At 42.2% G+C, this 27,807-nt stretch overlaps 3 long non-coding RNA genes across 3 annotated transcripts in view; 2 read left to right on the forward strand and 1 right to left on the reverse strand.

Moving 5' to 3' along the window:
- The window catches only part of LOC139834205 (uncharacterized), a 69,932-nt gene that overhangs the window by 22,813 nt on the left and 19,312 nt on the right, over positions 1 to 27,807 (reverse strand). The window lies entirely within an intron of this gene.
- Positions 9,380 to 11,606, forward strand: LOC139834152 (uncharacterized). The gene is made up of 3 exons (XR_011749572.1): positions 9,380 to 9,608; positions 9,710 to 9,895; positions 10,559 to 11,606. It is a non-coding gene; the product is annotated as an uncharacterized lncRNA (long non-coding RNA).
- On the forward strand, positions 22,078 to 23,567 carry LOC127318683 (uncharacterized). Its single transcript, XR_011748651.1, has 3 exons — positions 22,078 to 22,306; positions 22,408 to 22,593; positions 23,258 to 23,567. It is a non-coding gene; the product is annotated as an uncharacterized lncRNA (long non-coding RNA).

Here is a 27,807-nt window from a genome sequence, read left to right on the forward strand (position 1 = left end):
AAGGAGAAAGGTATTAAATCTGAAGATGTGAAGAATCTACCTCCTATAGAAGATATATGTGAGATAATTCCCCCTTCATCCATGATTGAGGTAAACTCCCTTCAACGCTTTACTAGGGAAGATATTCCGTATTCGAAACCTCCTGCACAATGCTTAGATGAGTTTGATAATTATATTGTTAAGCAAGAAAATTTTAATATGAGAGTAGAGAATCATTTAATGGAAAATTCTCGAGCTATTAGTGAATTGCATGATATTGTGGAGAGAACCTCCAATGATGTTAAGATGCTTGTTAAACATTTTCAAATGATTCAAACTCAAATTGATCAACTCACTAAAGTGCAAAATGACTTGTTAGGGAATAATTCTAAAGAGAAACATGCTTATGAAGTAACAACTAGAGGTGGTGTCTCTACCCAGGATCCTCTATATCCTGAAGGGCATCCCAAAAGAATTGAACAAGATTCTCAACGCATTGAACCTAGTGCTCATTCTAGGAAGAAAAAGAAGAAGAAACATAAAAATGTTGTAGAATCCTCTGAACCTGTTAATGATCCTAATAGTATTTCTATTTCTGATGCTGAAACTGAAAGTGATAATGAACATGATAATGATAATGATAATGATAAGAATGATATTCCTGATAAAGAAGAGGTTGAAGAAGAACCTGAAAAGCATGCTAAAAATAAAAAGTATACTAAAGAAGATTTTATTGCTGAGAAACATGGTAATGAAAGAGAACCTTGGGTGCAAAAGCAAATGCCTTTTCCTGCTAAGAAACTAAAATCAAAGGAAGAAGAACACTATAATAAATTTTGCGATTGGATGAAACCTTTATTCTTGCAAATCCCTTTGACTGATGCTATTAAATTGCCTCCTTATTCAAAGTATATGAAAGATATTGTTACTAACAAAAGGAAAATCCCCAATGAGGAAATTTCCACTATGCTTGCTAATTACTCTTTCAATGGCAAAATTCCAAAGAAGTTGGGCGACCCAGGTATACCTACTATTCCTTGTTCTATTAAGAATAATTATGTTAAAACTGCTCAATGTGACTTGGGGGCCGGTGTTAGTGTTATGCCTTTTTCTCTTTATAAGAGACTTTATTTAGATAAGTTGATACCTACTGATATATCTTTGCAAATGGCTAATAAATCTACTGCTATTCCTGTTGGTATATGTGAGAATGTTCCTGTTCAAGTTACTACTAACTGTTTGATATTAACTGATTTTGTTGTGTTGGAAATGCCTGAAGATGATAATATGTCTATTATTCTTGGGAGACCTTTTCTTAACACCGCAGGGGCTGTTATTGATTGCAACAAAGGAAAGGTTACTTTCAATGTTGATGATAGAGAGCATACCATTTATTTTCCCAAGAGGATTGAGAAAGCGTGTGGAGTTAATACTATTTCGAATGTGAGAACTATCAAAGTGGGAACTATTGATTGTCCTATATATGAGCCTAAGGAAGAATATCAAACTCTCGTGATTGGATCCATATCAATACAATTCAAGGTAACATGATTGATTTGAGGTTTATTTCTTCTCATGCTATGAAAAAGTTATTTGGTGACAAGACTTGATCAACCTTGTTAACGGATACTTTTTATATGCATAGAGGAGGTAAACAACATATTTTTCTTCCTCCACTTGCTCTAGTTGCTGTAGCACTTTTAATTTGCAAAGTTCTTTAGTTATTTGAAGATTTCAAAATTTTTCCTGGCCAGTAATAATAAACTAAATACCCAGAAATGTGCGTTTTTCAAAGTTTTCAAAAATTCACAAAAATTATACCGTTGGTCCTATTTTTCGACGAGGCACCTGGGAGCACCAGAGGATGACCTGTGGGGCACCAGAGGGCGCCAAACCACAGGCCGGCGCGGCCAAGGAGGTGGCCGCGCCACCATGTGGTGTGGGTCCCCCTCTGCCCCACTTTGCCATCTCTTCCTCCCAGACTCTTCTCTCTCCCGAAAAAACTCGTATCAAGTTCCTCTCACTCGCGTTTTTGCTCCAGAGCTCCAGATTTTTCGATCTCTTTGCTCAGCCCAGATTTCTGTCTGAAATTTGGCACATTTGCTCTTCAGTATGTGACTCCTCCACCCATCCAAGTAGAATTTCGTTTGGTTGAGTATATCTTGAATATTTTGCTGCTGTAGGTAACATGTTTAGTGAGCTTGCATGCTTGTTCTAAGTGGTAGAAACTAGTTTTGATGCATGATTAGTACTCTAGCAAGTTCCTATGGTAGTTTCCCTCAATTATATGTCGCCAAACCAAATTTTTATGTCATTTGTTGAAAATTTCAGAGAAGCTATGAAGAAGTTTAGCTTTGGAGAGTTGTTCAAGAAGGGGACAACCAGCACCGGGAGGCCTTCTAGGGCCGCCACCCGGATTAGGCAATCATACAATGAAGACATTCTCGCGCCTAGCTTCGCGCCTGAAGAGGACAACGGTCCTCCTAATGCTTCTACTTTTCCATGTTATGATTTTCTAAGGAATGCAGGGATACTGGAGGATTTCTTAACCCTTGTCAACAGGGCAGGGTTAACCACCTATATGGGCGATGAAAGGGAGCAATACTACTTGCTCACCAAAATCTTCGTCGAGAGTTTCCAGTTCAACAACAAACATTATGAGCCAACGGTTGCATTCAGGATCTATGGTAATCTTGTTACTATGCCATTGAAGGATTTTTGTCGTGCCTTGGATATTGCCCCTGTAGGTACAGCAAGTAGGATTGATGACAACCCCCGGGACTTGCTGGAGCTCTACCGCGGGATTACCGACGATGATTGTCGCACCATTCAGCGGGGCAAGATAAGGATCATTCAACTCCCTGCCATTAAATATTTTGCATACTACATTGCTACTAGCATTCTTGGTAGGGAGAACACTAGTAATATCTCTAGCTACCATCTTGCTTTCCTGAATATTGCACTTACTGGTCAAACCTCCTATCACCTTGGTGCTCTTATTGCTCGCCGCCTGACTACCAGGGGGCCTATTTTTGGAGGAACTATTGCGCTGCGTGTTTTAACTTTTCTTAATCTTCCTATTGATCCTAATGATGTGCCATTGGCCCCTAGGAGACTCGATATTACTGCTATGAAGAGTCATCATTTTGTTACTACTGACTCTACTTTAGATAGTATGGTGTATAGAATGTTGTTTTCTGACGGGGAGGAGAAGGAAATCCCTCTTCCCCAACCTGGTTTGTTGAGTATTGACAGGCAGTCATGGTCGTGCACTAAGGAGGAGGTGGATGAACATTTGAAGATAAGAGACTTCCACCAGCAACATGACTCTGAGGACGTCGGGACCTCCTACGACCACACCATCACATATCCGGGTGCTTCTTCTAGCACATACCTGGAATACGACCCATCTTCATATTACGAAGACACTACCTCATGGGATCGATGGGATTGAACTCCACTTAGGCCAAAAGCCTAAGCTTGGGGGGAGGTATACCGGCATCACTCATTCTTTGCATATTATAGTTGCTGGATACTTGCACATACTTGCTTTGTTCGTTTGAGTGGTTTTCTAATGAGAGGAAGATGATATTTGGGGAAATGCTGCCTGAAAACAGATTCTGGAACGTTACCGTAAAAATTGTCAAAAATAGCCAGTGCGTCGTTTTGAGCTGCAAATTTTTGTGCAGGTTCCCCAGGTTGTTATCTAACTTTCATTAGTTGAACACTTTTCGATCTGAGCAACGTAAGATTTTTGTAAAAATCGATTTCTGTACTGCTGTCAGGTTTTGGCAGATTTCTGCCATCTCGCTTTTCTGTGTTTCTTTTAGTTTGCTATTTCTTGATTTCGCTTTGTTTCCTTCCCAAAACACAAAAAGACCAAAAAAATATTTCTGTTGTTTCTCTTCACCATTTGTTTGCTTTGGTTTCTTGCATTTGTTTCACTTTATTTGCTATTGCTAGTCTGCTATAAGAAAACCCAAAAAGATTTTGCTTTGTTTGTTTGTTTCCTTTTGTTCTTGTTCTCAAATTCGAAAACACCAAAAATATTTGCTGTTCTTCTTTGGTTTGTAAAGTTCTTTATGAGTTCAATGGTCTTCGGTGGCTGGAGCGTGGTTTTCATTTCATATTATCCAAGCTACACAAGTGAAAAGGCAATAATGACGATCTACGACAATCTGATTGTGGTGAGAGGCTGGTATGAACTCTATTTGTTTTCATTTTTGTACATATACTCATCCATATGAGCATGCTTAGTTGGTTCATGTGAGGTATATGTTATTTGAGAAAGTCTAGTAGTTCATGATCTCTCATGTTTAGCTCCAATTTATTAATATGAGTAGCATGTCATGTATGTTTGTTTGCATTGTTTTATTCATAAGTAAGTATGGCATTGTGGTATCCTCCTCTGAATAATTCATTTATATCAACTTGGCACATGCTCACGTATGCATATGACTGAACAAAAAGTCAATTAAGCCTCGATGATTTATATTGCTTCAGAGTTCTTGTATCACTTTTATGCCTCCGTTAATTTATTTTGCCGCAAGCATGATTATGACAGTTACTGCTCTCTTGATTTGTCGCTCCCTAGTCTATTGCTAGCCTTCACTCGTACTGAGCGGGAACGCTGCTCGTGCTTCCAAACACATGAAAACCAAGTATTCCAAAGTGTCCACCATAAATACCTATGCATGGCATTTCAAACCATTCCAAGTAAATTCTCATGCGCTACCTTTAAAACTTTCAAAATGCTTCTCAATTTGTGTTTATGTTTCATAGCTCATGAGGAAGTATGTGGTGTTTAGCTTTCAACCTTGCCATTTACTTTTGACGGACTCTCATATGGACTAGTGGCACATCCGCTTATCCAATAATTTTGCAAAAAGAGCTGGCAATGGGATTCCCAGTCCCGAATTAATTAACTTAAATAGACACTCCTCCATGGTTTGTGATTGTTGGACGGCACCCGAAGGATTTGGTTAGCCATGGCTTGTGTAAGCAAAGGTTGGGGGGAGTGTCATCATCATAATAAAACTAAAATAAAAAGGCACTCCTTCATGGTATGAGATTGTTGGCAGGCACCCGAGGATTCGGTTAGCCATGGTTTGTGAAAGAAAAGTTGGAAGGAGTGCCAAATAAATATGCAATAATTCATGGGAGCCGCTCTTGAAAGTCCGGATGGCGAGGTAGTTAGTGTACCCATTACCATTCGTTGACAACAACAAACACCTCTCAAAATAATTTTACTCCTGTCTTTATAAAAATGAAAAGCTCTAGCGCATGTTAATCCCTGCTTCCCTCTGCGAAGGGTCAATCTTTTACTTTTATGTTGTGTCTCCATTATTTCTTTGAGCACTATCTTGAGAGCACAACTGTCATTCTTAGTATAATATGCTTGTCTCAAAATATGATTGATTGTGGTATAACTTTGATGCATTTATCTTTTGACAATCACTACTTCTAGTCTTTCTATGAACTCCAGAGGTGCCCGGGCATTTATGTTTTGCCAATCAAATACAGGCAAGCGAGATACCACTTTATCATGCTCTCTTATGAACATCGCAATTCTGCTTATATACATGATTCATGATGCTTATTATTAATTGTTGGTACCTCTCCATGATTGATGTAGCTGTTAGATGATCTTATTTGCATGCATCTCATTATGAACTGTTTGAGTATTAGCCATGGCATGAGAATATATACATCATATGAGCAAATGTGTTCGTGAAAGTTCTTTTATCGCTCAGTTGTTAACTGAATTGCTTGAGGACAAGCAATAAGCTAAGCTTGGGGGGAGTTGATACGTCCAAAACGTATCTACTTTCCCGAACACTTTTGCTATTGTTTTGCCTCTAATTTGTGTATTTTGGATGCAACTAACACGGACTAACGCTGTTTTCAGCAGAACTGCTCTGGTGTCTCGTTTTTGTGCAGAAATCCAACTTTCGGGAAAATCCTCGGAATTTATGCAGAAGGCCCTATTTTCTCAGGAAACTAACGGAGCCAGAAGGACAATTGAGGTGGAGGCCCGAGGGCCCCACACCATAGGGCGGCGCGGCCCAGGGGGGGCCCGCGCGGCCCTGTGGTGTGGCCCCCTCGGCCGGCCTCCGACGCCCTCCTTCGGACTATTTATCGGCCTCGACCTAAAAACGCACGAAGAGAAGTCGAAGTCGCCAGAAACCCTCCAGAACGCCGCCACATCGCGAAACTCCGTCGCGGGAGCCAGAAGTCTCCGTTCTGGCACTCCGCCGGGACGGGGAATTGGAGGAGATCATCGCCGCCATCACCGCCAACGCCTCTACATCAACCAGCAATGTTTCCCCCATCCATGTGTGAGTAATTCCCCCGCTGTAGGCCGAAGGGGATGGTAGGGATTGGATGAGATTGGTCATGTAATAGCATAAGATTGTTAGGGCATAGTGCCTAGTGTCCGTAATCGGTACTTTGATGATATTGTTGCAACTTGTTATGCTTAATGCTTGTCACTAGGGCCCGAGTGCCATGATCTCAGATCTGAACATGTTATTGTTTCATCAAGATAATCATTGTTTATGGTCTTACCTATAAGTTGTATACACATGTCGCTGTCCGGAACCGATGGCCCCGAAGTGACAGAAATCGGGACAACCGGAGGGAATGGTAGTGATGTGAGGATCACATGTGTTCACAGAGTGTTAATGCTTTGCTCCGGTACTCTATTAAAAGGAGTACCTTAATATCCAAAAGAGTTTCCTCGAGGCCCGGCTGCCACCGGCTGGTAGGACAAAAGATGTTGTGCAAGTTTCTCATTGCGAGCACGCACGACTATATATGGAACACATGCCTATTGATTGCTTTGTACTTGGACACCGTTTTATTATTATCTGCAAATGCCCTGCTATGATTGTTACATGAGTTTCTCTCATCCATGCAACGCCCGTCATCCGTCCCCGTGCCTACAGTATTTTAATCCTGCTGTTTACTATAATCACTACTGTCTCGTTACTCATCGTCGTAATTTCACCATCGCTATCGTTATAAAACTGTTACATTATCGATAAAACTCTTGCGAGCAAGTCTGTTTCCAGGTGCAGCTGAATTGACAACTCCGCTGTTAAGGCTTCCAAGTGTTCTTTGTCTCCCCTTGTGTCGAATCAATAAATTGGGTTTTACTTCCCTCGAAGACTGTTGCGATCCCCTATACTTGTGGGTCATCATAGACCTGTAACATCAAGAAAGAACTCAATGATGCAACATGCATTTGCACACCAAGGTCAAACTTCATGCACAGATCTAGTCAATCAATGAAAATCCAATAAAAATCCAAGAAGATTCAGCTTTGTGCTTATAATACACACCATCATAAGCCTGAATAATGATAGTTGAGTAAGACATCTCTAAACATCAGGCTGAGATGTGTAGTATATAACACCACATAAGATAGGTTTGTATCGTGATACTTAGCACGAATATATGGAAGTCTACTATTTGTCTCAACCTTTACCTTAATTGCACAATTGCAATAAGATAAACTTGAAACAAGGTGGTCTAGGATAGTTAAGGTTAACCTAATTTTCTTTGGAATTACTAACTTAGCTTTCATTATGTTGAGGACTACTTCAAATGGTATATCTAGATTCTAGCATAGTTATTCTAAACACATAACTATTGGACTATAACTCCTATACTTCCAAGTGTTTCTATTGTAAAACTATGGTCATGATGTGCTTGGCACACTTCTTATTGTTTTGGAACACAATTCTTGCACTATTTGTTTAGCACTTAGCTTCTTATTGTACTCCTCCTAAATACTTTAGATGGTCTACTTCATCACATAATGACTCTCAAGTGAATCATATATGATTAGCAACTCTACCATGTAGGTAGACATATATTATTCCTATCACTCTTCCTTATCTCCCATGATTGACTCATCATGGTCTATACTACCTCATATCAGTTGTTTTTATCACTTACTATCAGTGGTTTCACATGTCTAGATAATTTTACTTACTCATTACTTATTTGGGTCTACATCTTCTATTAGGATATCTTAATTAACTTCATCACTTGATATAACTCCTATTACAGTTCTGGATAACTCTTACTTAACCATAACCTGTGTTGGTACACTTCTTCCAATAGGATATCTTCCTTATGGTTGTATCCTCTCTTTGGACTACCATGTATTGTATACCAACTGTGATCTACTCATATATTGTTTTAGGGACTTAATGGTGTGCTCTATGTTTAGCTAACTAACTTAGGGAAGAAATATTGACTTAAGTGTGTCAGGATTATTCTCAAGTGAATATCCATCTCAAGTCATAAAAAGTATTTGGTTTACCTAGGACACTTCCTATAGACACTACCAATCCTATAGGTCTCCTTTAAAGGGTTTTAATCCTAGGGTCAAAGCATTTGCTCTAATACCAACTGTGGTGACCCGGCATACCACTGCATGGTGTAGTATGCAAGTCTGATATAACACCAATGAAACACCGTTCCACTCGTATTATATCGCTCAGAGTGGTACAACAGAAACATATGCGGGTCCAAGGCATGTCTATAGAATTACAACACAAACTCTTTACAAAAGATCCACACAGCCTCCTACTTTACAATGAGGTAAAACTGCAAATAAACTCCAGAAGAACGACTCGTGATCTAATCTTATCACAGACTCTATTTATAGAGTATTTGACTAGCTAAAGAGGCTATGACTAGATTCTACCTAAATAGGAGCTAGGTTTAGGAAGCTAGTTCCCTTCTTCTACTTAATCTAGGTTTTCTCCATGGTAGTTGTGGTGTTTGACTCTTCCGGCAGGTTCCTGTCCCCTTGAAGTATTTTGTAACATCCCAAATTTTCAAATTATAAAATGCATGCATTTCATTCATAAGCATCATGGCATCGTTGCATTCCCTAGGAAAAATTTTAATGGAATTTTAAATTTTGTTAAAGAAACCTAAAACCCGAAGTAATGCAAATAAAGCCTTATAGAACTATGTGTCAGATTCAAAATTTTCAAAATGTTTTAAAAGTGGTTCCAAAATATTCTTCATTGAATAAGGAATCATGGATATTTTATTTGTATTTTTCTGACTAGTTTCGACTTACTTTTGAAACAAATTGGTTTTTAAATCAAATGCCATTTGTCAAATTTTTTTCCAAATACTAAAATTAGGTAAGAGAAAAGAGATTTGGTAAAAAAAAAAAAAAAAAAAAAAAGAAAAACGTGTGGGCAAATGGCCAGGCAAGCTCAAATGAGCGACACAGACAGAGGCAACTCGTAGCGTGCAGCCCGGCGCTGCACACGCACGCCCACGCCCACGTCCAAGCGACCAGGTCGCGTTTTCTTTTAATCCTTTCCTGTTATGTGGGTCCCAGCGCCACATCATCGTCTTCAAGCCCGGGCACGAAGCGACGCACACGCACGAACGACTGCTGCGTTTTTCAGTTTCTGTGTTTACTCTTCAATTGATTACCGGCGTTTTAAGGCACCATTCGACGCACCGTTTCTTCCTACTTAAGCTCCATTCCCTCCTCTTCATTTCCCCCCAAACGGCACGCCTAGAGAGCCCCCAGGCTGCTCGAATTTTGCCTCGCATGTCCGCAGTACCGTCGCGGTAAATCGTCGATTGCGGTGAGCACAGTCCATCTTTTGACTTCTAGTTTTCGCAAAACTCTTTCTTTCTTCATTCCGCATCTCTCAGATTTTGATTCGCAATTTTTCGTGCACCACAGCGACGACGCTATAATCGACTCTAGTCTCCGGCGAGCGACTTCCGGCGAACTACTGCAGATCGACGTCCGCGACTTCGTAAACGAGTTTCCCTTGTCAATCCGAGCTCCATCGTCTGCCCCACCATCGCCAAGGAGCACCGGAACGTCAAGGCCGGCGACATCAGACGACATTGCTGTGTGCGTCCCGTATGTGAGCTGCCCCTGTTTTCCTTTTCTTTGTTCAGTTTTCCTAGCAACCACAGGATCTAGATCCTAAGGCTGGTAATACATCACTTAGATGAAGGGGTACTGACCAATTAGAATCGCCACTTGTCACATCTATTCTAAATTTCGGATATTAGAACAGGACATACTTCAATCTTTGAAAAATCATATCTTTAGTTCCGTTTATCGAAATTTAGCAAACAAGATGTCCCTGAACTCAGAAAAATGTGTAGAATACGTTAGTGTCATAATATTGCACTTTTGCATCATATTTTTACACAGTTTTTGCAGAAACCAAAATAGAGTATTTTGGCCATATAAATAGTTCTACAAAATATATTTAAGTAATTCATTTTGCTTTTAGCAGAGATTCGAACCCCCTGTACAATAGCATTAGAAAATAAAAATGTTACCTATACGTTTCTCTTGTAGTATTTGTTTAGTGTTGTAGATCTTTTCTAATGATAGGAAATGTTTTTAATAATTAATTCAACACTAAAATTTTGCCATGGCATCATGCATATAGTGACAACCAGAGAACAATAAATGGAGTGCTCTTGTGTGAATCTCATATGCATCTCATGTCTATGTTTGTGCATTTGTGTTGTGCTTTGTGTTTATGGTGCTATGTATGTATGCTTGTAGATTGCGACTGTGACAGCTGCAACCTTTGTGACTGCGAAGATTGCAACTCCTCCCACTGAAAAAGGCAAGTGACACACACCAAAAGTCCCAGTTTTGATTCTTGCACTGTAGTGTTTTTATAGTAGACATGTCTAGGGTTTATGCTTTATGCCTGCTAATAAATCCTAGTAGTTTAGCTACACCACTCCTAGACTCCTTTAGCCGCCATTAAATTTAGTTGTTACCTGCTATGCTATGGAAAATGTTTTGATAGAGGTTAAGGAAAAACAACTAAGTTTAATGAATTACCTGGGTGAATGGTGGAGTTATGGAGAGGGTGGCTGTATCAGGGGGCAAGACCCTGGTGCTAGTGCACACTTGCGGAAAGTCACCCAGGCTTAAAGAGATTGTAGACAAACCTTGCTCATTAGCTTCACGTACAACCACATGCTACTATGGCTCTGGCTTGACAAAGTATGTTGTATGAACCCGGATCCTAGGGGCCAGGTGGTGGTAGAGGGATACTGTAGGTGGGGGCGTGGCCCTTAGGGAATGGTTCGGGCGATTACACACAGAAGGTCTCGGCCACGGTCTGCACCTGTCCTTTGAGCAAAATGTGCATCGAGGTAGAAGGATTGACCTGGCCATGTGGGTAAAGGTGTACAACCTCTCGAGAGTGTAAATCTAAGTACTTAGCCGTGTCCCCGGTTATGGACAACTTGAGCGAACTGACAAGTCTTTGTTCGAAGATCTCCTCATCCCAATTTCTTAAATAAAATTTGAATGGGTGAACAAGGGTAGGAAGGTACATTGGGGCTTTACCAATGCTACTGTTAATTTGGTACATTGGGGTTTTACCAATGCTACTGCTAATTAGATTGAAAGAAAATGTTTTGATAAAAGATAGGGAAAAATTGGCTTTATGCAAAATGAACTTGAGCTCTACCTGCCAAATGTGCACGTAGGTGTAGGATGCCTTTTGAGTCCACAAAAGTGTCCTTGCCAATACAATTCCAAATGTATTGATTCCTTCGGGCTGCAACGTTTGATGTTGCAGGTATCCCTAGCTGATGAAGAAGCTGTTAGGATCACGAGTCTTTGCCCAACATGTCTGCCTGTGGCATCCGTGAAGGAAGAGGACTCCATGTGACATGGGCATACCCTTCGGGTAACCATTATTAGTATACCTGGCTCGGCCCAATATGGAGAAGACCAAATATGAAGAAGGCCCAACAAGGCAACCCGAAGAAGTAGTCGACTAGGACTCTTGTAAAACCCTAGGCTGGTTGCATATATAAAGCTAGCCAGGGTACCCGAAAGAGAGGAGGCCAACAGATAGAGAGGAGATAGACAACATAGCTCCGCCTACGGCGACACCCTGTAAATATACTTGTGTTCATATAGTGGATTGCTAGCAGCACGTAGGGATCCTCCACCGAGGGGACCCGAAGCTGGGTACGTCGTGTGCCTAATCTCGTCCCCGGAATCTCCATCGTCGCTCTCCCGAAACCCAAGTCTACAATACGTAGGCATTGGCGAGGTGATCCCTCGTCAATTGGCGCCGTCTGTGGGAATCGCGACGACTGGATTTTGTCATCCGGGCGGGATCCTTCGTCATCAACAACAATAGGAACGCATCTGATGCAACCAGAAGAAATTCCCGACCGGAGCGGTCGCTCGATTCTGCACCGTCGAATTGCGATCTTGCTGGGTTACCGAAAGCAGGGGTGCCATACAACGCGATAAAAAAAGAGAGAAGATGCGTATCGTCGGGATCACAACAGTTATTATTCAAAGAGCAGAAATAAAGATTTCGACTGGAGCTCCACAGGCTCCACACTGATTTCGCCGAGCACGGGATGATGCCGTGTTTCGATTGACTGCTTGCGCCACGCGCGTATCCATCTATGAGGCCGGCCCGAACGCGACAGGTTTTGATCCCAGTTTGTACAAGTTCAATTCCAATACAGAGACGCACATCAAGTCCCGATGTCTGGGTCCTGGCCAGAAGTGACCGGCATTAATCAATTATTGAAGACTACCACGTCGCCTTGTCTTGGCTGATCAATTCAACAATGGAGATAAAATAAATAAGCAGTGCATGGATGAGCTTTCTAGTCTAGCCAACAACTAGCTCACGGATCGGTGGATGATTTGACATCCGCTGTCTTTCGTCTCTTGTCTCTCGCATGTCCAAGTCTACACGTCCGGAAACTCAGCGAAGCCGATATTATTGCGCACACCCGTTATGGCGAACTTGTCATCCGACAGATGAACCAGCAGGATCAAGCCAAACAAGTTTATCAGCGACGAATATTCGATGCAAAAATAACAGGTGCTATATTTCCAATTAATCAGTGCTTGCAAATTTATTTAGCCAAATATTTTTTGTACTATTATTTGCGTGCAATTTTTTGCGCCGCAATATAACTGCAGATTGAAACAAACCTTCGACTACTCCGCTCGGACGACCGCACCCGCCGTCGCGCACTCGCCACTTGGGGGTTCACCTGTCGTGGATCCTCTACATCGACAGCGTCATCTTCATCAATTACTTCCGACCAGGCGCCGCGCGACTACAATCGACTATGTCCACCGCATGACATCATTACATGTCAGGCTCCGCCGCACCTGATAATAAAGCTAAGTGTTCCTCTTTCAAAAGTTCACTATCATTTACTTTCGTCACACCCAAATACTCGGGGGCTGCGTTATTACATCTTTACAATAAAATACACCCGACATCCGGGATTGCGTCATTACTTCGTTATCACAAATATATTCGGTTACTTGGTGAATTTCTTTTCTTCGGCTTAGTGGAAATATCTTCTCCGGTTCAATGGAATTATCTTCTTCGGCTCAGTGAAATTATTTTCTTCGGCTCAGTGGAATTATTTTCTTCGACTTAGTGGCTTTATCTTCTTCGGCTCAGTGGATTTAATTTCTTCGGATTACTGGATCGGTTCTCTTCGGGTTATTATTGGTTCACTCTTATACAATATTACCCGATGCGTTTCCTGGTCAATGGATTCATTTTCTATGGTTATTACTGGAATTATTTTGTTCGGCTCACTGGATTCATCCTCTATGATATCAATGGATTCATCTTCTATGGTTATTAATGGATTCTTCGGCTCACTGGATTCATCCTCTATGATATCAACGAATTCATCTTCTATGGTTATTAATGGATTCTTCGAGTCAATGGATTCATCCTCTATGATATCGGCGGATTCATCTTTAATATATGATTCATATTTGATGGTGTATGGATACATCTCAAGTACTTCATCTCGGACTTCATCTTCAGTATTTCATCCTTAATGGCCTTCTTTCGGCGATACGGATAATACTCGGGGGCTCGACAACGACTTCGCCGTGAGTAACAACTGTGACACCGCGTCTAAGCAACAATCATGACATCACCCCAGTAGTGCTCGGGGGCTCAGCTATCTCTTCATCAACAATTTGGTGGTATCTATTTTCGCTATTTGGTGGTTTCTATTTCGGCTCAACTTTTTCGCTGCACTCGAAGATCTCATCGCGCATCGACTCCGTCGTGCCCAATAAGCTAAGTGTTCCTTTATTTCATATAAAGTTGATTATCATTTAATTTCGCCGCACTCGGGGGCTGCGTGGCATATATTCAGTTTACATATAATCGAATCTAAGCATCTGACACCGCATGCAAAAAAGAGAGTCAAGGGAAAGATAGAAAAAGTTTATTTATTTGTGCAGGAGAAAGCAAAATTCAAAGTATATAAGAGAGAACCCGAAGAAATTATCTACATGGAGAACTCGACGAAATTGTCTTCAAGAAAGAACAGGACCCGAAGAATTATCCTTAAGAAGGACCCGAAGAATTATCTTCAAAAGAGAACCCGACGAAATCTTATTCAAGGAGGTCCCGAAGAATTATCTTCAAGGGGGTGCCGAAAAAATATCTTCAAGGAGGTCCCGAAGAATTATCTTCAAAGAGAACCCGAAAAATTGTCCTCACATAGGACCCGAAGAAATTTTTCCTGAAGGAGGACCCGAAGAATTGTCCTCAGGGAGGACCCGAAGAATTGTCCTCAAGGAGGACCCGAAGAAATTTTCCTGAGAGAAGAACTCGACGAAATTTTCATCAAGGAGAAACCAAAAAAAAAAAAAGAGAGAAAAAAAAAGAGGACGGACAAATCTTCGGGTCCATTGACTCGTCATTTGTTCTGAGCAAGAGTATCGGCGATGTGCCTGACGACAATATAGAAGAACCAATATATTCGGCTGTCTCATAAAGCCCGAGAGAAAAATATAGAAGAACCCGCAAAATGGGTCATTGCATCAGCTGAACAAGGCACTCGACAATATATTCTCAGAACGCCAAAGTTGCGATCAATTTCTGAATGCCGCGAATTTGCGAAGGTAAGACCCCAGATCCGTTCTGCTGGGCGTGGCATCGCCAAAGACTGCGCTCTGCTACTTTTATCCGTATCAACAGATACGAAGAAAAATCCTAACGGACGCGTTAGGTACCCGATAAACATGACTGGGACTCGACAGAATGGTAAGACCTTAAGCGGCACCTGTCGAGTTTGCACCAGTATCCCGAGATCATGTCCAGGGACGTGATCTTGAAGTAGGTTTTTGCGGATTGCCACTAGAGCAGTTAACTAGTACCTGATCCGTCAGATGAACTAGCCCCAATTACCATTATCCCTGTACAATATAGATATGGATGTCAAATAAAAATAGCAACGGCCTGGATTCGATAAAAAGAGGGGCTACGCCAAGTTCTTTATCGAGTAGTACAACTTGAGCCTATGCCTAGGTGCAAGCACCTGCCCATAGGCTCGGGGGCTACTCTTATCGAGAGCATTGTTCACCCTCCCGATAATATACAAGAAAGAGGAAAAATTATGGTGTCGATTAAATGCAAGTTGAGCCTACACCCAAGTGCAAACACTTGGCTGTAGCCTCGGGGGCTACTCCCATCGGGAGCGCTGGTCGCGCACCCGATAGAAAAATAACTTCGACAACATCTGTGACAATCAAGGTTTGTAGACTCAACTCGATTCTACGATTCGAGTGGAGCCTACTCCCATCGGGAGCACATGGATTTCATCAAGTCTTCCAGAAATATAATTAAGTTCATCATCGAGTAGTACAACTTGAGTCTATGCCTAAGTGCAAGCACTTGCACATAGACTCGGGGGCTACTCCCATCGGGAGCGCTGCCGCGCACCCGATAGAAAAATAATTTTGAGAATCGTCGACATCATCTACGCTACACATGATCTACGATATGGACCTCGCCTTGTATTTCTTCGACTTCGGAGATGGTTATGCTTGGAGTTTATACGCAAGTCTTCGACTTCCCTATAAACTCGAGGGCTACTGACATGGGCATACCCTTCGGGTAACCATTATTAGTATACCTGGCTCGGCCCAATATGGAGAAGACCAAATATGAAGAAGGCCCAACAAGGCAACCCGAAGAAGTAGTCGACTAGGACTCTTGTAAAACCCTAGGCTGGTTGCATATATAAAGCTAGCCAGGGTACCCGAAAGAGAGGAGGCCAACAGATAGAGAGGAGATAGACAACATAGCTCCGCCTACGGCGACACCCTGTAAATATACTTGTGTTCATATAGTGGATTGCTAGCAGCACGTAGGGATCCTCCACCGAGGGGACCCGAAGCTGGGTACGTCGTGTGCCTAATCTCGTCCCCGGAATCTCCATCGTCGCTCTCCCGAAACCCAAGTCTACAATACGTAGGCATTGGCGAGGTGATCCCTCGTCACCATGCTATTTGCTTTCCGCTTGATGTTGAACTCTGATTTATGTTTATGCTAGCCTTGAGCTATGCAAGTTGTATCGAACTATTTTATTTCCGCTGGATCTTAGATTGTAATGAAGACCTTTGCTACTTGGTATTTCATCTTAAACTGTGTGTGCTAGCAGTTCGATCCAGGGACTAGCACTAATGCACAGGGGCTTGCACTTTTTAAAGTGAGGTCACTACAGATGGTATCAGAGCACTGTGTTGCCCATAGGTTCGTGACCCTAGGTTTTGATTAGAAATAGGAAGACCTTAGGATGAAATTCCATCTTATCTATCTAATCCATTTTCTATTGAAAAGAAATGTTTGCAAATTGGTTTTCTTGTATTCTCACCTATTCCATCTTCAAAACAAATCTTCATCTTTTAGACGTCCAATCTTTGAAGACCTCAAGTAGATGGAAGAGAAGCTAGAAGCACCCAAGCTGGAAATAGAGTAGACCACCACTTTCCTTTTTTTTCCGGACCAACGATATCTCCATGCATTGATCATACCAAATTGCGGTATGACCATACTAGTTTGTTAGTGTTTAAAACATTTGCTTGCGTGATTTGAGGATTGTTTATATGCTTGTGTTGTTCGGGGGTAGGAAATTTTATTTCTCTTTAGCTCTAGTCTAATTCTAATTCTTACCTCCCAAACCCCACAGCATGCCGCCCCGCCGAGAGCCCGAGGTGCCAGCCTATGTTCAACAGATGATGGAGGCACATGCCCAGCTGATGCAAGCAGTGACTCAGACCATAACCCAGCTGAACAACCACATGCAGAACAACAACAACAATCCACCACCTCCGCCACCTCCACCTCCGCCACAGCAAGACCGTCTGACTAGGTTCCTGAGGCTGAACCCTCCCACATTCTCAAGTTCTCCTGAGCCAATCGTAGCTGATGACTGGCTGCGTACAATTAACAAGAAATTGGACACTATTCAAGCACATGGGGAAGAGAAGGTGCGGTTCGCCGCACATCAGCTTGAAGGACCCGCAGCTGAATGGTGGGACAACTACCAGATCACCTACCCTGACATCGCAGCCATCACTTGGGATCAGTTTCAGAATGCCTTCCGCACTGCTCATGTTGCTTCTGGAGTCATCGCTCTGAAGAGGCGCGAGTTTCGCGACTTGCGCCAGGGATCTCGCTCCTTGTCTGACTATGCTGAGCTCTTCAACAAGTTGGCTCGTTATGCACCTGAAGATGTGAACACTGATAGGAAGAGGCAGGAGGAATTCATGAGAGGCCTCAATGATGAGATATCCATCCAGCTTTGTGCTTCTAGGTACGCCAATTACCAGGAGTTGTATGACAGCGCAGTGGCAGTTGAGTCCAAGCACAACAGTATGGAGAACCGGAAGAGGAAGCACGGATATGACAAGTATGGATCAGGACCAGCTCACAAGATGAGGTCATATGGAGAAGGTAGTGGAAACTCTGGCCATCACAAGTATGGTAGAAATGATGGTGGAAGCAAGCACCATCACCACAATGGTCACAAGAATCACCACCACAACAACTCTGGGAAGAGTAATGGCAGCCATCATGGAAATGGCAATGGCCACAACAACGGAAATGGCCACGACAACAACAATGGTCATCGCTTTGTGAAGAAGGACATCAGCCAGGTAGAGTGCTTCAAGTGCAGGAAGACTGGACACTTTGCCAACAACTGCCCTGAGAAGAAGGCTGAGGAAGCAAGGAAGATTGTGGATGCAGGCAAGCCAAACCCGTTCCAGAAGGGGCATGTCAACCATGTCAATGTTGAGGAGATCTATGATGAGCCGGACGCAGTGATCGGTACGTTCATGCTCAATTGCTTTTCAGCACTTGTTCTATTTGATACCGGTGCATCGCATTCTTTCATATCAAGAGCATTTGTGGTTAAGAATAATCTGCCCACTAAAACAACGGGATGGCCTCTTAGGGTAAGCTCTCCAGGGGGGGAGATGTTAGCAACTGATGGATGTAGAAATTTGACCCTACAAATTGGAAAACATAAGTTCCCAGTCAACTTAGTAGTCCTACCATCCCAAGGTCTAGATGTAATCCTAGGCATGGATTGGATGACCACTTATGGAGGCATAATAGATTGTGCAAAGAGATCAATTACACTCACAACCCCAGAAATGAAGAGGATTCGTTTCAAATCAACCTTTGAGCTTAAAGGTAGTAAGGTCAACTCTCTTAAGGGGGTTAGCCTAGAGGATGTAGCAGTAGTGAAAGAATACCCGGATGTGTTTCCGGAAGAGTTGTCGGGAATGCCACCGGATAGAGATGTTGAGTTTCTCATTGAACTATTGCCCGGTACTGGACCCATAGCTAAGAGACCATATAAGATGGATGTTGAAGAACTAAAGGAGCTAAAGAAGCAACTTAAGGAGCAAATCGAGAAAGGATTTATTCGACCTAGTTCGTCATCTTGGGGAGCACCTGTACTGTTTGTCGAGAAGAAAGACTCTAGCAAGAGATTAGTGATGGACTACCGTTCGCTAAATGAGATGACGATTAAAAACAAGTACCCATTGCCCAACATCAATGATTTGTTCGACCAATTGAAGGGAGCAAAGGTTTTCTCCAAGATAGATCTTCGATCGGGATATTTTCAATTGAAGATCCGGGAGGAGGATATACCTAAGACCGCATTCACAACCCGATACGGTCTGTATGAGTATACAAATATGCCTTTTGGACTAACCAATGCTCCAGCATATTTCATGACCATGATGAACAAGGTGTTCATGGAATATTTGGATAAGTTCGTGGTGGTATTCATTGATGATATATTGATATATTCAAAAGATGATGCCGAGCACGAGAAACATTTGCGTATAATCATGGAGAAGATTAGAGAGCATAAGCTATATGCCAAGTTCAGCAAGTGTGAGTTCTGGTTAGACAGAGTTGGATTCCTTGGGCACATAGTTTCAGCAGAAGGAGTCGCAGTAGACCCAAGCAAAGTTGCAGCTGTGACCGAGTGGGAGTCACCCAAGAATGCAGGAGAGATTCGGAGTTTCTTAGGACTCGCGGGATACTACCGGAGGTTTATTGAAAACTTCTCCAAGATTGCAAAACCTATGACTGAACTACTGAAGAAGGAGAAGAAATTTACCTGGACCGAGGAGTGTGAAGCTAGTTTTCAGGAGTTGAAGCAACGTCTAGTAAGTGCACCAGTTCTATGTTTGCCGGATATCAATAAGGATTTCCAAGTATACTGTGATGCATCTCGTCAAGGACTTGGTAGTGTTCTAATGCAAGACGGTAAAGTGGTGTGTTATGCTTCGCGCCAACTTAAGAACCATGAAAGGAATTATCCCACACATGACTTGGAGCTAGCCTCTGTTGTGCATGCCCTCAAGGTGTGGAGACATTATTTAATGGGAAAACATAGTGATGTGTTCACTGATCATAAGAGTCTTAAGTATATATTCACTCAGAAGGAGTTGAACATGAGACAAAGAAGATGGTTAGAACTCATAAAAGATTATGATATGAGTTTGCAATATCATCCAGGAAAGGCTAATGTTGTAGCCGATGCCTTGAGCCGTAAGAGCTATGTGAACGGTCTCACAGCAGGAGAATTGCCTGAAGACTTGTGTGAACAGTTTAAGGATCTTAGATTGGAAATTGTGCCAGAAGGCTATTTGGCATCCCTTGAAGTTCAACCAACACTAATGGATAAAATCAGAGAAGCTCAGAAGCTAGACAAGGAAATAGAAGAAATCAAGATCAATATGAGCAAAGGCAAAGCAAAGGGATTTCATGAAGATGAGCAAGGAACCATATGGTTCGAGAAGAGAATTTGTGTGCCTCAGGACCCTGAACTTAGGAGGTTGATTCTTCAAGAAGCACATGATTCACCATACTCCATTCATCCCGGTAACACTAAGATGTACATGGACGTAAAGGAAAGATTTTGGTGGACTAACTTGAAGGAAGATATTGCCGAGTATATTGCACTGTGTGATGTTTGTAGCAGAGTCAAGGCAGAACATCAGAAACCAGCAGGACTATTGCAGCCTTTACCAGTACCCGAGTGGAAGTGGGACAACATAGGCATGGACTTTATCACTGGACTGCCAAAGACCAGATCAGGGTATGATTCTATTTGGGTTGTGGTAGACCGCTTGACTAAAGTGGCTCACTTCATACCTGTGAAGACCACTTATACAAGTGCCAAGCTAGCCAAGATCTACATGAGCAGAATTATTTGTTTACATGGCGTTCCCAAGAGTATTGTGTCAGATAGAGGTACTCAGTTCACTTCCCACTTTTGGCGCCAACTACATGAATCTTTGGGAACTAGGTTAGAGTTCAGCACAGCGTTTCACCCACAGACTGATGGACAGACTGAAAGAGTAAATCAGATCTTAGAAGATATGCTGAGAGCTTGTGCATTGGACTATGGATCTAGCTGGGATGAAAATTTGCCATACGCAGAGTTTTCATATAACAATAGCCACCAGGCTAGCATTGGGATGGCTCCATTTGAGGCACTATACGGAAGGAAGTGCACCACCCCACTACTTTGGAGTGGCGTAGGGGAAAGAAGCCTATTTGGCCCAGATTTGATCAAGGATGCTGAAGAGAAGGTCAGACTGATCAGAGATAGATTGAAGATAGCTCAATCTAGACAGAAGAGCTATGCTGATTCAAAGCGTAGGGAAGTGACCTATGAGATAGGTGATAGAGCATACCTTAGAGTCTCACCACTACGTGGTGTGAAGAGATTTGGAGTCAAGGGAAAGTTAGCACCCCGCTTTGTAGGACCATTCAAGATCCTAGCTCGCAAAGGAGAAGTAGCATATCAGTTGGAACTACCAGAAGCCCTATCAGCCGTTCATAATGTGTTCCATGTGAGCCAACTGAAGAAATGTCACCCAGATATGGCAGCAACTCCGCTTAGAGATACAGTGCCACTTGAGGAAGTTCAGTTGGAAAGTGATCTTACATATGAAGAGAAACCGGTCAAAATTCTGGAGACGGCAGAAAGAGTTACTCGTACCAAGACGATCAAGTTCTGTAAGGTTCAGTGGAATCACCACACTGAGGAAGAAGCAACTTGGGAACGGGAAGATGATCTTCGACAAAACCACCCACACCTATTTGCTAGCCATTCCGAATCTCGGGGACGAGATTCATCTTAAGGGGGTTAGGTTTGTAACATCCCAAATTTTCAAATTATAAAATGCATGCATTTCATTCATAAGCATCATGGCATCGTTGCATTCCCTAGGAAAAATTTGAATGGAATTTTAAATTTTGTTAAAGAAACCTAAAACCCGAAGTAATGCAAATAAAGCCTTATAGAACTATGTGTCAGATTCAAAATTTTCAAAATGTTTTAAAAGTGGTTCCAAAATATTCTTCATTGAATAAGGAATCTGCGGATATTTTATTTGTATTTTTCTGACTAGTTTCGACTTACTTTTGAAACAAATTGGTTTTTAAATCAAATGCCATTTGTCAAATTTTTTTCCAAATACTAAAATTAGGTAAGAGAAAAGAGATTTGGTAAAAAAAAAAAAAAAAAAAAAAAGAACAACGTGTGGGCAAATGGCCAGGCAAGCTCAAATGAGCGACCCAGCCAGAGGCAACTCAGAGCGTGCAGCCCGGCGCTGCACACGCACGCCCACGCCCACGTCCAAGCGACCAGGTCGCGTTTTCTTTTAATCCTTTCCTGTTATGTGGGTCCCAGCGCCACATCATCGTCTTCAAGCCCGGGCACGAAGCGACGCACACGCACGAACGACTGCTGCGTTTTTCAGTTTCTGTGTTTACTCTTCAATTGATTACCGGCGTTTTAAGGCACCATTCGACGCACCGTTTCTTCCTACTTAAGCTCCATTCCCTCCTCTTCATTTCCCCCCAAACGGCACGCCTAGAGAGCCCCCAGGCTGCTCGAATTTTGCCTCGCATGTCCGCAGTACCGTCGCGGTAAATCGTCGATTGCGGTGAGCACAGTCCATCTTTTGACTTCTAGTTTTCGCAAAACTCTTTCTTTCTTCATTCCGCATCTCTCAGATTTTGATTCGCAATTTTTCGTGCACCACAGCGACGACGCTATAATCGACTCTAGTCTCCGGCGAGCGACTTCCGGCGAACTACTGCAGATCGACGTCCGCGACTTCGTAAACGAGTTTCCCTTGTCAATCCGAGCTCCATCGTCTGCCCCACCATCGCCAAGGAGCACCGGAACGTCAAGGCCGGCGACATCAGACGACATTGCTGTGTGCGTCCCGTATGTGAGCTGCCCCTGTTTTCCTTTTCTTTGTTCAGTTTTCCTAGCAACCACAGGATCTAGATCCTAAGGCTGGTAATACATCACTTAGATGAAGGGGTACTGACCAATTAGAATCGGCCACTTGTCACATCTATTCTAAATTTCGGATATTAGAACAGGACATACTTCAATCTTTGAAAAATCATATCTTTAGTTCCGTTTATCGAAATTTAGCAAACAAGATGTCCCTGAACTCAGAAAAATGTGTAGAATACGTTAGTGTCATAATATTGCACTTTTGCATCATATTTTTACACAGTTTTTGCAGAAACCAAAATAGAGTATTTTGGCCATATAAATAGTTCTACAAAATATATTTAAGTAATTCATTTTGCTTTTAGCAGAGATTCGAACCCCCTGTACAATAGCATTAGAAAATAAAAATGTTACCTATACGTTTCTCTTGTAGTATTTGTTTAGTGTTGTAGATCTTTTCTAATGATAGGAAATGTTTTTAATAATTAATTCAACACTAAAATTTTGCCATGGCATCATGCATATAGTGACAACCAGAGAACAATAAATGGAGTGCTCTTGTGTGAATCTCATATGCATCTCATGTCTATGTTTGTGCATTTGTGTTGTGCTTTGTGTTTATGGTGCTATGTATGTATGCTTGTAGATTGCGACTGTGACAGCTGCAACCTTTGTGACTGCGAAGATTGCAACTCCTCCCACTGAAAAAGGCAAGTGACACACACCAAAAGTCCCAGTTTTGATTCTTGCACTGTAGTGTTTTTATAGTAGACATGTCTAGGGTTTATGCTTTATGCCTGCTAATAAATCCTAGTAGTTTAGCTACACCACTCCTAGACTCCTTTAGCCGCCATTAAATTTAGTTGTTACCTGCTATGCTATGGAAAATGTTTTGATAGAGGTTAAGGAAAAACAACTAAGTTTAATGAATTACCTGGGTGAATGGTGGAGTTATGGAGAGGGTGGTCGTATCGTGGGCAAGACCGGTGCTAGTGCACACTTGCGGAAAGTCACCCAGGCTTAAAGAGATTGTAGACAAACCTTGCTCATTAGCTTCACGTACAACCACATGCTACTATGGCTCTGGCTTGACAAAGTATGTTGTATGAACCCGGATCCTAGGGGCCAGGTGGTGGTAGAGGGATACTGTAGGTGGGGGCGTGGCCCTTAGGGAATGGTTCGGGCGATTACACACAGAAGGTCTCGGCCACGGTCTGCACCTGTCCTTTGAGCAAAATGTGCATCGAGGTAGAAGGATTGACCTGGCCATGTGGGTAAAGGTGTACAACCTCTCGAGAGTGTAAATCTAAGTACTTAGCCGTGTCCCCGGTTATGGACAACTTGAGCGAACTGACAAGTCTTTGTTCGAAGATCTCCTCATCCCAATTTCTTAAATAAAATTTGAATGGGTGAACAAGGGTAGGAAGGTACATTGGGGCTTTACCAATGCTACTGTTAATTTGGTACATTGGGGTTTTACCAATGCTACTGCTAATTAGATTGAAAGAAAATGTTTTGATAAAAGATAGGGAAAAATTGGCTTTATGCAAAATGAACTTGAGCTCTACCTGCCAAATGTGCACGTAGGTGTAGGATGCCTTTTGAGTCCACAAAAGTGTCCTTGCCAATACAATTCCAAATGTATTGATTCCTTCGGGCTGCAACGTTTGATGTTGCAGGTATCCCTAGCTGATGAAGAAGCTGTTAGGATCACGAGTCTTTGCCCAACATGTCTGCCTGTGGCATCCGTGAAGGAAGAGGACTCCATGCTATTTGCTTTCCGCTTGATGTTGAACTCTGATTTATGTTTATGCTAGCCTTGAGCTATGCAAGTTGTATCGAACTATTTTATTTCCGCTGGATCTTAGATTGTAATGAAGACCTTTGCTACTTGGTATTTCATCTTAAACTGTGTGTGCTAGCAGTTCGATCCAGGGACTAGCACTAATGCACAGGGGCTTGCACTTTTTAAAGTGAGGTCACTACATATTTGTAGACTCCTCGGTCTTCGAGTTGCACGGTAGATCCTCCTTCGATGCCTCCATATCTAAGCAGGGGATTTAAGAGTGTGATGAGTACGAGCGTACTCAACAAGTTCATTATAGGAAAGAGGTGTTTAATGCACTAGCTACGGCATTAGACCAGAAAGTCTAATACCAATGCAGGTTTTCATAACCATTTCTTCAAAAGGTTGCTTTTATTCAGAAGAACTATGTCCGTCAGCCTTCACCGGTTTACTAGAACTTCATGGAGCTCCTTTCCGGCCGCGTTCGCAGTTCCATATCCCGGAACAGGGAGTGACAGGTCACGATTCATTACACTCTGCAGAGGTGTGTTGCTTTACCCATAAGAGATCTTAACCTTGGTGCCAACCGAGTCTATAGTTCTCGTCCACACTTCCTTTGGTGTGAGGCCCGGTATAAGGTCATAGCCAATCATATTCCTCCGCTACCTCATACACCCACCCTTTGCTGCAAACTCCGACCCTGGGTCCTCGCCGGTCCCATTATTCCCACTTACGGGTGGACCCCGACCACGACAACAGTTCAGGTCTCTACCATGAACTCCTTCGTCGGCAGCTGCAACCCATCATAAACCGCAATTACCGTGGGGACTTCATCGGGACCCCCACCCTACCACTTGTCCTCTCTTGGATCAAGGGTACCACTTGTCCTCTCTTGGATCAAGGGTCTACGGTAAAGCGCATCCGTTGATGTACAAGAGGTGGAAATACAATTGACTATTCCGTCCCACTCCAGATCTTATGGTTAACACGGGTATTACGGCACAAGAATCACTGGCGACATTTGTTGTTTAATCCTAGATGGATATAAACCCTTGCAATGGAACCTCCACCATATCAACACAATCCATGGTTCCATTGCCCACCACATAGTCATATTCATAGTTATGAAAATAGTGGTTTTGGTTTTTATGCAATAGTGATAATCATAGTACTTTGCAAGTAATTTGATAAAGATACTCAAATGACATGAGCAAGTGATGAACTTGCCTTTCTTGACTGCAAGATTATGCGGGCAAGGTCTTCGATACGCAATAACTCCAAATTCTGAAATAGCATCATCGTCTGGTAAGGACGATGTTTAAAAGGTTGGCAAGGATGCAATAATGCATAACTATGAGATACAATCGCTCTAAGCGTGACCTAACCCTGATGATTTAAGATCAGAGAGTTGTAATAATTGGTTCAGGGTGTGCTGTACTTTTAGAGTGATTCACAAACAAGGTTCTTATTAATGATTGGTTGCTTGGTACCATAAACAGGTGCTGTAATAAATCATAATAATAACACTAATAGCACACAATAATAACATTTGGTATAATCCTAACATGTAATGAATAGTGGTTGGTTTTAGCACTATATGGCATGGTTAATGATTAATTATCATATACTTCAAAAGAATAACTTTTGAAGAACATGTTCTTTATTAAAGAACAAGTATGATAATTAGGGTTGTGGAGTTCTATGGTTTACTATGGTTTCAACTAATTTCTGGAGTAAGTATTAGATGGATCACAACATAGTTGGATTCATCAGCACTAGGTTTGATTGGTTTTACTTAAGCATAAGCAACTTAAGCAATTAATTACACATGGGTGCTATCTGGGTTGGTTATACCTTACTGGTGATAGATGGCTATTGTCTATAGGTCCTATTAGGTAAGGTTGGTGACTATTCTTTAGTTACTACAAAAGAGTAACTTTTAAAGAACATCTTACTTAGGTAATAAGAAGTAATTCAATTAAGGCTGAGGTTATCTATGTTTTGCTATTGGATCCACTAAGTAAGGAATAGTTGGTTCGTATATAGGATGGTTAATAAATATCTAATACTAGTAGGGTTTATTGGGTATGAGCATGTTAAGTCCAATACTAGACATGGTTACTATTAGAGTGGATCACCATGATGTGATGCTAAATATAGATAGTTAAGGATGATAATTTGGATGATAGGAACTAGGGTTTACACTTAATTAATCCTATTTGATCATGTGGTTTTTATTAGGATGAGTATATGAAATACCAACTTATTAGTAGTATGGCTTCTACTATTTTATGAGAACAAGAATATTTATTTAGTTGCTAATTATAGATCTATGAGCGAATTTTAAGTTCATATGATCACATTTAACAATTCCTAGGGTTTTAGAGTTTCACATAAAATGATGGAGTTAGGGTTTTATATAATTCTCCACTGTTATAAAAGAACAAGTATTAGGGTGAAAACATGAAATGAACAATTCAATTTGCATCTAGGACTTGTAAGCATTTAATAGAAGATGAGCCTATATAATTGTTGTACTTAATAAACATCAAATATAGTTGAAGAAAAAGAGCATTAATTCCTTTGATATTTTCCTCCATTAATAAATCATATTTTAAGTGATTTTAAGTTAGAATTGGAATTTTGAATAATTAAATATAACTTTACAAAAATAAGTGTGGGCTAATGGATTATAGTTAAGAAGTAATCTTTGCATACTTATTATTTTGTATTTAAGATTTTCTGTTACCAAATATTCTTACTTCATTTGATTTCTAGTATTGATTTTATTCAAAAGAATTTCCTAAAAGAATTACATTAAAATGTTATTTGGGCTGTGGACCATGAGGCTGCTGGGCCAATCGGCCCAAGAAGCCTGGTCTGGCTTGGCCTAGTTTGGGGTCAACCCAAACCGATCCAAACCCACCACTCTCTCTTCTCGTCTCTCAGTCACGCACACACGCACAGCACATCCTCGTTCCTCATCCACATGCACCCGCCGCCCTGCTGCTGCCCGGCGCCGCTCCGGCCGATGTTGGCCGCATCCGACGCCGCCGCTCGCTGGAGCTGCTCCGCCACCAGCTCGTTCTTCTCCTCCACCAATTCCCCTCGCCGAAACGCCCCTTACACCAAGGTTCTCACCCCTCAGACTAACCCTAGCCGCCTCCTATTCCGGCAGTCGCCGGCCGATTCCGGCGCCATCTCCCAATGGTGTGGCGCCGCCACGTTAACCACCGCCAGATCCCTCTGCTTCGACGCCGACCGGCGCTCATGCGCGGCCCTGCCCTCGGCTCACCCTAGCCCCTGCTGTTTTGGGTTCCACCACTGCCGGCCGATTCTGGCAACGCCGGCTGTCGGCATGGCTCCGACGACCTTCTTCGACTACCCTCTCGGCACCGGCAGGACGGCCA

The sequence above is a fragment of the Lolium perenne genome, chromosome 7, assembly GCF_019359855.2.
Source record: "Lolium perenne isolate Kyuss_39 chromosome 7, Kyuss_2.0, whole genome shotgun sequence".
In the NCBI taxonomy this organism is placed as follows: domain Eukaryota; kingdom Viridiplantae; phylum Streptophyta; class Magnoliopsida; order Poales; family Poaceae; genus Lolium; species Lolium perenne.